The following is an 11,623-nucleotide window of genomic DNA, read 5'->3' as shown; positions in this document are numbered from 1 at the left end:
ATGTGAAGTATAGGGATCTAATCTGGATCAGGAGGCATCAGGATTGCTCCACATCACAACGCAGTGCACCAAAACACTAGTGGGCTGTATCATACCATGATGGGGGGGGCTATATACCATGCTGGGCTGTATTATACCATGCTGGGGGGCTATATACCATGCTGGGCTGTATTATACCAAGCTGGGGGGCTATATACCATGCTGGGCTGTATTATACCAAGCTGGGGGGGCTATACACCATGCTGGGGGGGCTATATACCATGCTGGGCTGTATTATACCATGCTGGGGGGGCTATACACCATGCTGGGCTGTATTATACCATGCTGGGGGGGCTATATACCATGCTGGGCTGTATTATACCATGCTGGGGGGGCTATATACCATGCTGGGCTGTATTATACCAAGCTGGGGGGCTATACACCATGCTGGGGGGGCTATATACCATGCTGGGCTGTATTATACCATGCTGGGGGGGCTATATACCATGCTGGGGGGTGATATACCATGCTGGGGGGCTATACACCATGCTGGGCTGTATTATACCAAGCTGGGGGGCTATACACCATGCTGGGGGGGCTATATACCATGCTGGGCTGTATTATACCAAGCTGGGGGGCTATACACCATGCTGGGGGGCTTTATACCATGCTGGGCTGTATTATACCATGCTGGGCTGTATTATACCATGCTGGGGGGGCTATATACCATGCTGGGGGGGCTATATACCATGCTGGGGGGGCTATACACCATGCTGGGCTGTATTATACCATGCTGGGGGGGCTATATACCATGCTGGGCTGTATTATACCATGCTGTGGGGGCTATATATCATGCTGTGCTGTATTATACCATGATGGGGGGGCTATATACCATGCAGGGCTGTATTATACCATGATGGGGGGGGCTATATACCATGCAGGGCTGTATTATACCATGGTGGGCTATATACCATGGTGGGTTGTATACCATGTGTTGCTGGGCTATACACTATGCGGCTGTGTTATGTACCATGGGGGTACATTTTACATTATATTCTATAAGGGGAGGCTGTGTTATATAATATGGGGGGCTACATTATATTCTATGGGGAGGTGGGCTGTATTATATTCTATTTGGGGCTACATTATATTCTTTACAGATATTATATCCAGCCCTGCATAGACTCAATATTAGATAACAAATAACTTTGTTGCCCTATGAAGGGGGGGGGGGGGGGGGGGGGCCCGAAAAATTTCTTGCACAGGGGCCACTACAGTCTATGTCCGCCCCTGCACTAGTGTGAACGCAGCCCCTAACCAGGAGCCCCCATACATGCTCCCAATACATTGTATTATCCTTACCACAGCATAGCACAGGGCGCCAGCCCTTCTAGTGAGGCAGGAAAGATCCCTGTGTGACAGAGCAGCATAGTCTATATTATGTCTGCAGTCTGGTCGCACACAGCACATCCCTCGCTCCCGCGCATGCTCAGTGCCGCAGAACGGATCCCTGCACACGGAGGCACATGGACCCGTGCTGTCCTGGATCCGTGCTCCATAGAGCTCCATGTTATTTCCAGACGTGTAGCCGCGGATCCGTGCGTCTCCCTGCGCCTTTTTCAGATGAAAGTTGCGTTTTTGTGCATCTGATAAAATATGCAGACACACGAATCTGTGGGAAACCGGTGACACCTGGACGCACAGTCCCATCCGTCACCACTGAGAGTCAATGGAGACGAAAATGGATCCGCGTGCAGCCGAAATATACAAGTGTGAGACCAGCGTAACCCATTGGACGCAAGGCCATACACGCAGTGTGAACCCGGCCTAACACATGATGATACACCAATGTGCGGAGCCTCTCCTCCTGCACACAGTCACACACTATATATGCCATGGAGGCACTGGCAGGATATATTTGGGACTGAAGGGTTAACTCACGTGCATTTACCCACAGCTCCTCCCCCCAGATGAGTCACAGTCAGGATTCACTGCTTCCAGGCCTAGAAAAAAAACAAACGGCTCCTTCCCCCTGCAGAGCCGGCTCATTTCGTTCACAGCACGGAGCCGGCTCTTTGTATCGGATCGTTCACGAACGACACATCACTACTAGCCCTAATGTAAGATGGTGGCCGTCTGGTGGTGAAGATCCCCGGACAGGAGCAGCCAGGCCCCGGGTATTCGCAGCGCTCTCCCGGAATCCAGGCGGTCACACACGGATCGTGTCCGCCCAGCGCCGACACACTGCCACAGAAGGAGGAGGAGCCGCCGGTCCGCCCCCTCGTGCCCGCCATTACCATCCCAGCAGCACCCAGTGTGAGCGGCCAGGCCGGCGCAGGAGGCGGTGCGAGGGTAAGAGCAGCGGGGGGGATCCTGTCACAGGCCGCAGGCTCTGTCACGTTATGTCCGGGCCTGGGAGCGGCCTCCAGACTCCTGTACACACACATGCGGCCTCCACCAGAGCCGCACCATGTACACAGAGCCCGGCCTCCACCAGAGCCGCACCATGTACACAGAGCCCGGCCTCCACCAGAGCCGCACCATGTACACAGAGCCCGGCCTCCACCAGAGCCGCACCATGTACACAGAGCCCGGCCTCCACCAGAGCCGCACCATGTACACAGAGCCCGGCCTCCACCAGAGCCGCACCATGTACACAGAGCCCGGCCTCCACCAGAGCCGCACCATGTACACAGAGCCCGGCCTCCACCAGAGCCGCACCATGTACACAGAGCCCGGCCTCCCCCGGAGCCGCACCGTGTACACAGAGCCCGGCCTCCCCCGGAGCCGCACCGTGTACACAGAGCCCGGCCTCCCCCGGAGCCGCACCATGTACACAGAGCCCGGCCTCCCCCGGAGCCGCACCATGTACACAGAGCCCGGCCTCCCCCGGAGCCGCACCATGTACACAGAGCCCGGCCTCCCCCGGAGCCGCACCATGTACACAGAGCCCGGCCTCCCCCGGAGCCGCACCGTGTACACAGAGCCGCACCATGTACACAGAGCCCGGCCTCCACCAGAGCCGCACCATGTACACAGAGCCCGGCCTCCCCCACAGCCGCACCATGTACACAGAGCCCGGCCTCCCCCGGAGCCGCACCATGTACACAGAGCCGCACCATGTACACAGAGCCGCACCATGTACACAGAGCCGCACCATGTACACAGAGCCGCGCCATGTACACAGAGCCCGGCCTCCCCCACAGCCGCACCATGTACACAGAGCCCGGCCTCCCCCACAGCCGCACCGTGTACACAGAGCCCGGCCTCCACCAGAGCCGCACCGTGTACACAGAGCCCGGCCTCCACCAGAGCCGCACCGTGTACACAGAGCCCGGCCTCCCCCGGAGCCGCACCATGTACACAGAGCCCGGCCTCCCCCGGAGCCGCACCGTGTACACAGAGCCCGGCCTCCACCAGAGCCGCACCGTGTACACAGAGCCCGGCCTCCACCAGAGCCGCACCGTGTACACAGAGCCCGGCCTCCCCCGGAGCCGCACCGTGTACACAGAGCCCGGCCTCCCCCGGAGCCGCACCGTGTACACAGAGCCCGGCCTCCCCCGGAGCCGCACCGTGTACACAGAGCCCGGCCTCCCCCGGAGCCGCACCGTGTACACAGAGCCCGGCCTCCCCCGGAGCCGCACCGTGTACACAGAGCCCGGCCTCCCCCGGAGCCGCACCGTGTACACAGAGCCCGGCCTCCCCCGGAGCCGCACCGTGTACACAGAGCCCGGCCTCCCCCGGAGCCGCACCGTGTACACAGAGCCCGGCCTCCCCCGGAGCCGCACCGTGTACACAGAGCCCGGCCTCCCCCGGAGCCGCACCGTGTACACAGAGCCCGGCCTCCCCCGGAGCCGCACCGTGTACACAGAGCCCGGCCTCCCCCGGAGCCGCACCGTGTACACAGAGCCCGGCCTCCCCCGGAGCCGCACCGTGTACACAGAGCCCGGCCTCCCCCGGAGCCGCACCGTGTACACAGAGCCCGGCCTCCCCCGGAGCCGCACCGTGTACACAGAGCCCGGCCTCCCCCGGAGCCGCACCGTGTACACAGAGCCCGGCCTCCCCCGGAGCCGCACCGTGTACACAGAGCCCGGCCTCCCCCGGAGCCGCACCGCGTACACACAGGGCCCGGCCTCCCCCGGAGCCGCACCGCGTACACACAGGGCCCGGCCTCCCCCGGAGCCGCACCGCGTACACACAGGGCCCGGCCTCCCCCGGAGCCGCACCGCGTACACACAGGGCCCGGCCTCCCCCGGAGCCGCACCGCGTACACACAGGGCCCGGCCTCCCCCGGAGCCGCACCGCGTACACACAGGGCCCGGCCTCCACCGGAGCCGCACCGCGTACACACAGGGCCCGGCCTCCACCGGAGCCGCACCGCGTACACACAGGGCCCGGCCTCCACCGGAGCCGCACCGCGTACACACAGGGCCCGGCCTCCACCGGAGCCGCACCGCGTACACACAGGGCCCGGCCTCCACCGGAGCCGCACCGCGTACACACAGGGCCCGGCCTCCCCCGGAGCCGCACCGCGTACACACAGGGCCCGGCCTCCCCCGGAGCCGCACCGCGTACACACAGGGCCCGGCCTCCACCGGAGCCGCACCGCGTACACACAGGGCCCGGCCTCCACCGGAGCCGCACCGCGTACACACAGGGCCCGGCCTCCACCGGAGCCGCACCGTGTACACCGCGTACACACAGGGCCCGGCCTCCACCGGAGCCGCACCGTGTACACAGAGCCCGGCCTCCCCCGGAGCCGCACCGTGTACACACAGGGCCCGGCCTCCACCGGAGCCGCACCGCGTACACACAGGGCCCGGCCTCCACCGGAGCCGCACCATGTACACCGCGTACACACAGGGCCCGGCCTCCACCGGAGCCGCACCGTGTACACACAGGGCCCGGCCTCCACCGGAGCCGCACCGTGTACACACAGGGCCCGGCCTCCACCGGAGCCGCACCGTGTACACAGAGCCCGGCCTCCCCCGGAGCCGCACCGTGTACACACAGGGCCCGGCCTCCACCGGAGCCGCACCGCGTACACACAGGGCCCGGCCTCCACCGGAGCCGCACCGCGTACACACAGGGCCCGGCCTCCACCGGAGCCGCACCGCGTACACACAGGGCCCGGCCTCCACCGGAGCCGCACCGCGTACACACAGGGCCCGGCCTCCACCGGAGCCGCACCGCGTACACACAGGGCCCAGCCTCCACCGGAGCCGCACCGCGTACACACAGGGCCCGGCCTCCACCGGAGCCGCACCGCGTACACACAGGGCCCGGCCTCCACCGGAGCCGCACCGCGTACACACAGGGCCCGGCCTCCACCGGAGCCGCACCGCGTACACACAGGGCCCGGCCTCCACCGGAGCCGCACCGTGTACACAGAGCCCGGCCTCCACCTTGTGTTCACTGCCCTCTATGTTGATTGGCCCATCAGTGAACACTATGCAGATGGCCTACTGCCTCTTTTCTTTCTTTCCTATTTGCCCTATTTCTTTTTGTCTAGACTGCCTCACTTCCTTCTTTCATTTTTGTCTGTAGGTTTTCAGCCTCCTGTCCGGTTTCTCCTTCTTCCCTACATATGGCTTTTTCCTCCCGGCTCTCTGTCTTATACATGGCCTACTTTTCTTCCTCTTTACCAGTAGCCTTCTTTCCTTCCTCTGTTTTTTTATTTCCATCCTTAACCCTTATTTGACTACATACAGATATACAGTTGTGCTCAAAAGTTTACACACCCCGGCATAATTTTTACATTCTTGGCCTTTTTTAAGAGAATATGAAAGATAACACCAAAACTTTTTCTCCACTCATGGTTAGTGGTTGGGTGAAGCCATTTATTGTCAAACTACTGTGTTTTCTCTTTTTAAATCATAATGACAACCCAAAACATCCAAATGACCCTGATCAAAAGTTTGCATCCCCTGGTGATTTTGGCCTGATAACATGCACAGAAGTTGACACAAATGGGTTTGAATGGCGACTAAAGGTAACATCCTCACCTGTGACCTGTTTGTTTTTAATCAGTGTGTGTGCATAAACGCTGAGTTTCTGGGATCCAGACAGACTCTGGCATCTTTCATCCAGCCACTGACATTTCTGGATTGTGAGTCATGGGGAAAGCAAAAGAATTGTTAACGGATCTACGGGAAAAGGTAGTTGAGCTGTATAATAGAGGAAAGGGATACAAAAAGATATCCAAGGAATTGATAATGCCAGTCAGCAGTGTTCAAACTGTGATTAACAAATGGAAAACCAGGGGCTCTGTAAAAACAAAACCACAGTCAGGTAGACCAACAAAAAAAAGTCATCCACAGCTACCAGGAAAATTTTTCAGGATGCAAAGAAAACCCCACAAATAACATCAGCTGAAATACTGGACTCTCTGAAAACTAGCGGTGTGGCTGTTTCAAGAAGCTCAATAAGGAGGCACTTGAAGAAAAATGGGCTGCATGGTTGAGTCGCCAGAAGAAAGTCATTACTTCGCAAATGCCACGAAGTATCTTGTCTACAATACGCAAAACAGCACAGAGACGAGCCTCAAAACTTCTGGAACAAGGTAATTTGGAGTGATGAGACCAAAATTGATTTTTTGGCCACAACCATAAATGTTACATTTGGAGAGAGGTCAACAAGGCCTATGATGAAAAGAACACCATTCCTGCTGTAAAGCATGGAGGTGGATCGCTGATGTTTTGAGGATGTGTGAGCTACAAAGGCACAGGAAACTTGGTCAAAGTTGATGGAAAAATTAATGCAGCACGTTATCAGCAAATACTAGAGGCAAATTTGCAATCATCAACCCAGAAGCTGCGCATTGGACGTACTTGGACGTTCCAACATGACAATGATAAAAAACACAAGGCCAAGTCGACCTGTCATTGGCTACAGCAGAACAAAGTGAAGGTTCTGGAGTGGGCATCTCAGTCTCCTGACCTCAGTATCATTGAGCCACTCTGGGGAGATCTCAAGTGCAGAGTTCATGCTAGGCAGCCCAGGAACTGGAGGCTTTTGAGTGGAGAAAACACCAAACCTTTATCATTCATATTCTCTGAAAAAAGGCCAAGAAAGCAAAAATTCTGCTGGGGTGTGTAAACTTTTGAGCACAACTGTATATGATGCTTGGACCTACTGAGTCCCCCGGAGTCTGCGGACCCCTCCTATGATTCTGTGTCTTGTCTGTATCTCCATATTGTCTATACAGTTGGTTTTCCTGCCTGGTGCTGTCAGGTGGATGATAGGAGTTGTAGTTTCACTGTGTTCTGGGTTAGTTGTAACTCTTTGACTCGTTACTTTTCCATGTTGCTTTCGGTTATTTTATGGGGGGTACAAGCCTCTGCCACCGTCCATCCTTGTCTCCGGGTGGGTTCCCTTCAATCTGTGTCGCGCTTGTCCACAGCGTACAAACTGACCAGGTACAGCTGCAGGGTAAAGCATGGGGGAGAAAAATGGCAGATATGCTGATGCCGGGGTAGAGATGTCTTGCTTCTTGTGATCGAAGATTGAGATCAGCTCCCCATCTTGCCCATTGGCCTCTCTGGCCCTTTAATGTTTTTTGTTTTTAAAGGGATATTTCGGAAATTCTTTAAAAACCGGAAATCATTAATCATTACCTTCAACGATGATGCTGCTGCATCCATCAATGATGTGACTGTTGCAGACAATCTCCGATTTCAGCCGTTGTCACCATTGAGGCCCTGTGATTGGCTGCAGCGGTCCCATGATTGATGGGGAAAGTAACATTTGGTTTTGTTTAATTTCAGAATTTATTTCCCTTTACATGGAAGTCGTCGCCTCTCCTGACGTCTCCCAGCTCGTTCTGGGAGTTATGATTCTTAAAGAGACTGTAAAGAAAAATTCCTCTGCTTTCTGTTATCAGCCAGCTAACTACAGCTGTTGTGGGGTTTTTTCCTTTGGAATGAACCACAGGAAGGAAGTCTGGAGTCGTTTCTACCTTGGTCTCCGTCCCACCCGTTGTAGGGTTATTGGTCCTATAACACTACCTCCTCTGTACTCCCTTGCCCCCCGATTGTCTTCCTTTGTACTCCCTGGCCCCCCTGATTGTCATCCTCGTGGTCCTCCTTCGTACTCCCTGGCCCCCCTGATTGTCATCCTCGTGGTCCTCCTTTGTGCTCCCTGGCCCCATTGATCGTCTTCGTCCTCCTCCATACTCCCTTTCCTCCCCTGATCGTCTTCGTACTCCGTGGCCCCCCTGATCGTCGTTGCCTCTTCTATTTTTGGGAAGCAGAGCGGTGACACATTATTGCAGACATGCTGCTTTCCAATCATAGACACTTCCTCGGTGCAAACACCGACACGTCCCCGGCTGCTCTCGCTCTGCACTCACCGCCGACTCATAATAATGAGAGGCTCTGCTGATCTTTGTGCACCTCGCTGCACCTGCAGTGTCGGCACTAAGGTCCTGGATTCGGGAAAGTTGGGTGACACCAGTATGGCTGCCACAACGGCGTGATTATGAGGCTTCCACACGACTACTGAATACCTGCCCCCCCCCCCCCACACACACCCGACGATCAGCTGTAGGTTGTACAGAACATCATGTCGCCGCCCACTGGGTAGTGGCTGTTATCAGGTACTGCAGCCTACATCGCTGCTAATAGGTGACTTCTTGGAGAGGCCATCTCTGACCTATCCCAAGAATCGTCACATCAGCCTCAAAATCCCGGACGGCTCCTACAAGTCTTGTACTGTGGGATCCGTCTTGTGTCTGACGGACCCTATTGACTACAACAGGGTTCTCTTTGGCCCTCTTCATACGTCGGAAAAAGGCGCCCACCTTAGATGGTTGATGTTGCCAGACACTTTCCATCCTCAGCTGCCACTTGGTGAATGGTGGGGATCGCAGCTGTCTGACCCTCCCCGATCTATCGTTGGAGACAGGTAGCTGTCACCCAAAGGAGCGTGGATGTGTATGGAGTGTCAGGAGAGGTAGCGGTCAGCCATTGGAGCGTGCATGTGTATGGAGGATCAGGAGAGGTAGCGCTCATCCATTGGAGCGTGCATGTGTACGGAGGATCAGGAGAGGTAGCGCTCATCCATTGGAGCGTGCATGTGTATGGAGGATCAGGAGAGGTAGCGCTCATCCCTTGGAGCGTGCATGTGTACGGAGGATCAGGAGAGGTAGCGCTCATCCATTGGAGCGTACATGTGTATGGAGGATCTAGAGAGGTAGCGCTCATCCATTGGAGCGTGCATGTGTATGGAGGATCAGGAGAGGTAGCGCTCATCCGTTGGAGCGTACATGTGTATGGAGGATCAGAAGAGGTAGCGGTCATCCGTTGGAGCGTGCATGTGTATGGAGGATCAGGAGAGGTAGTGCTCATCCATTGGAGCGTGCATGTGTATGGAGGATCAGGAGAGGTAGCGCTCATCCGTTGGAGCGTGCATGTGTAAGGAGGATCAGGAGAGGTAGCGCTCATCCGTTTGAGCGTGCATGTGTACGGAGGATCAGGAGAGGTAGCGCTCATCCATTGGAGCGTGCATGTGTATGGAGGATCAGGAGAGGTAGCGCTCATCCATTGGAGCGTGGATGTGTATGGAGGATCAGGAGAGGTAGCGCTCATCCATTGGCGCGTGCATGTGTATGGAGGATCAGGAGAGGTAGCGCTCATCCATTGGCGCGTGCATGTGTACAGAGGATCAGGAGAGGTAGCGCTCATCCCTTGGAGCGTGCATGTGTACGGAGGATCAGGAGAGGTAGCGCTCATTCCTTGGAGCGTGCATGTGTATGGAGGATCAGGAGAGGTAGTGCTCATCCTTTGGCGCGTGCATGTGTATGGAGGATCAGGAGAGGTAGCGCTCATCCATTGGCGCGTGCATGTGTAAGGAGGATCAGGAGAGGTAGCGCTCATCCGTTGGCGCGTGCATGTGTACGGAGGATCAGGAGAGGTAGCGCTCATTCCTTGGAGCGTGCATGTGTACGGAGGATCAGGAGAGGTAGCGCTCATCCCTTGGAGCGTGCATGTGTACGGAGGATCAGGAGAGGTAGCGCTCATTCCTTGGAGCGTGCATGTGTATGGAGGATCAGGAGAGGTAGTGCTCATCCTTTGGCGCGTGCATGTGTATGGAGGATCAGGAGAGGTAGCGCTCATCCATTGGCGCGTGCATGTGTAAGGAGGATCAGGAGAGGTAGCGCTCATCCGTTGGCGCGTGCATGTGTACGGAGGATCAGGAGAGGTAGCGCTCATTCGTTGGCGCGTGCATGTGTAAGGAGGATCAGGAGAGGTAGCGCTCATCCGTTGGCGCGTGCATGTGTACGGAGGATCAGGAGAGGTAGCGCTCATCCATCTATTAATTTTGGCCCTAGTAAAACTGTTCACTGAGTGTCCTAGAAGGGATTTAGTCGGACGCTGCACCTGTTTATGTAACCTCCCCAAAGTTGTGCTTTCCTCAGTGCCGTTACTTCTTGTACGAGGCCACGGCACCTAGCGTGAGCCACTTGTCAGTCGAAGCGTTTCCTGCGCAGCCCGCCAACCTCTGCATCTGCTGTGTTTTATAGGGCTTTCTTAGTAAGCCGCCATTGCGATACTTCCTAGTTAACCCCGTCATTTGGGGCCGCAGTAAGGATGGTTGCAGTGGCAACCTGAAGCCAAGTAACGTCTTTGGGGCCTGGCAGCTTTCACTGCAAAAAGTGAAATAAATATAATGGCAAAACAACTTCACCTTACATAAAAAGCGATGGAAAAGAAGCGTGTACCCCAAACTAGTGTAAATGAAAACTGTAACATCGCCCCTCCATGATGGTAGATGAAGAGCCGGCGCTCTCCGGTAACCTGGGAAGTGTTTTCCGGCTCCATTCATTCTCTCCTGATTTGCTCCGTCAGCAGAGTTAACGGCATTAACTGCACTGTCAGGGGAAAAAGAATGCAGAACTATAAATATCTCCCCGGATGCCCCCGCTGGATGCCAGGGCTGATGCCAGTGCATTGTGCCGCTCGATTAGACTCCCGCAGCGAGCATTCTCATCGGGGGGTCTCTAATATCCCACCCGTTGTTAGCCCTCGGCTTCTACTTGGTTTCTGGGTTTCACATGTGTGGTAGTGATGTCACTGGGGCTACAGGTTTGGTCGTTTATACAGTGGCTTGCAAAAGTATTCACCCCTTTTGGCACTTTTCATGTTTTGCTCACAAGATGGAATTTCACTTTTCTGAGGGTTTGTATCGGCTCATGTAAAGAACATGCCGACAACTGAACATTTGGTTTTCTTTTTATTGTGAAGCTACAGGTGTGGTCGATCATACAGCGCGGTATAAGGTGGTCTCGGAGCTGTGGTACTGATGTCACTGGGGCCACAGGTGTGGTCGATCATACAGCGCAGTATAAGGTGGTCTCGGAGCTGTGGTACTGATGTCACTGGGGCTACAGGTGTGGTCGATCATACAGCGCGGTATAAGGTGGTCTCGGAGCTGTGGTCCTGATGTCACTGCGGGCTACAGGTGTGGTCGATCATACAGCGCGGTATAAGGTGGTCTCGGAGCTGTGGTACTGATGTCACTGGGGGCTACAGGTGTGGTCGATCATACAGCGCGGTATAAGGTGGTCTCGGAGCTGTGGTACTGAAGCCACTGGGGGCTACAGGTGTGGTCGATCATACAGCGGGGTATAAGGTGGTCTCGGAGC

At 56.3% G+C, this 11,623-nt stretch overlaps 1 protein-coding gene across 8 annotated transcripts in view; it reads left to right on the top strand.

Moving 5' to 3' along the window:
* The first annotated feature begins 1,970 nt into the window (after positions 1–1,970).
* Positions 1,971–11,623, top strand: part of CNOT4 (CCR4-NOT transcription complex subunit 4) — a 41,921-nt gene continuing 32,268 nt past the window's right edge. For 2 of the 8 annotated variants that reach the window (XM_073567521.1, XM_073567520.1), the window contains exon 1: positions 1,973–2,331. The gene's annotated coding sequence lies outside the window, so the exon portion shown is untranslated. Of the gene's footprint in view, positions 2,332–11,623 lie in introns of all 8 variants that reach the window. The other 6 variants (XM_073567524.1, XM_073567522.1, XM_073567519.1 and 3 more) reach the window with 5 other exon arrangements.

This window comes from Dendrobates tinctorius, unplaced genomic scaffold (assembly GCF_039654945.1).
Source record: "Dendrobates tinctorius isolate UK_male_01 unplaced genomic scaffold, ASM3965494v1 ptg000020l, whole genome shotgun sequence".
Classification (NCBI taxonomy): Eukaryota; Metazoa; Chordata; class Amphibia; order Anura; family Dendrobatidae; genus Dendrobates; species Dendrobates tinctorius.
The sequence above is the reverse complement of the archived record's forward strand: the minus strand, read 5'-3'. Positions and strand labels throughout refer to the sequence as shown.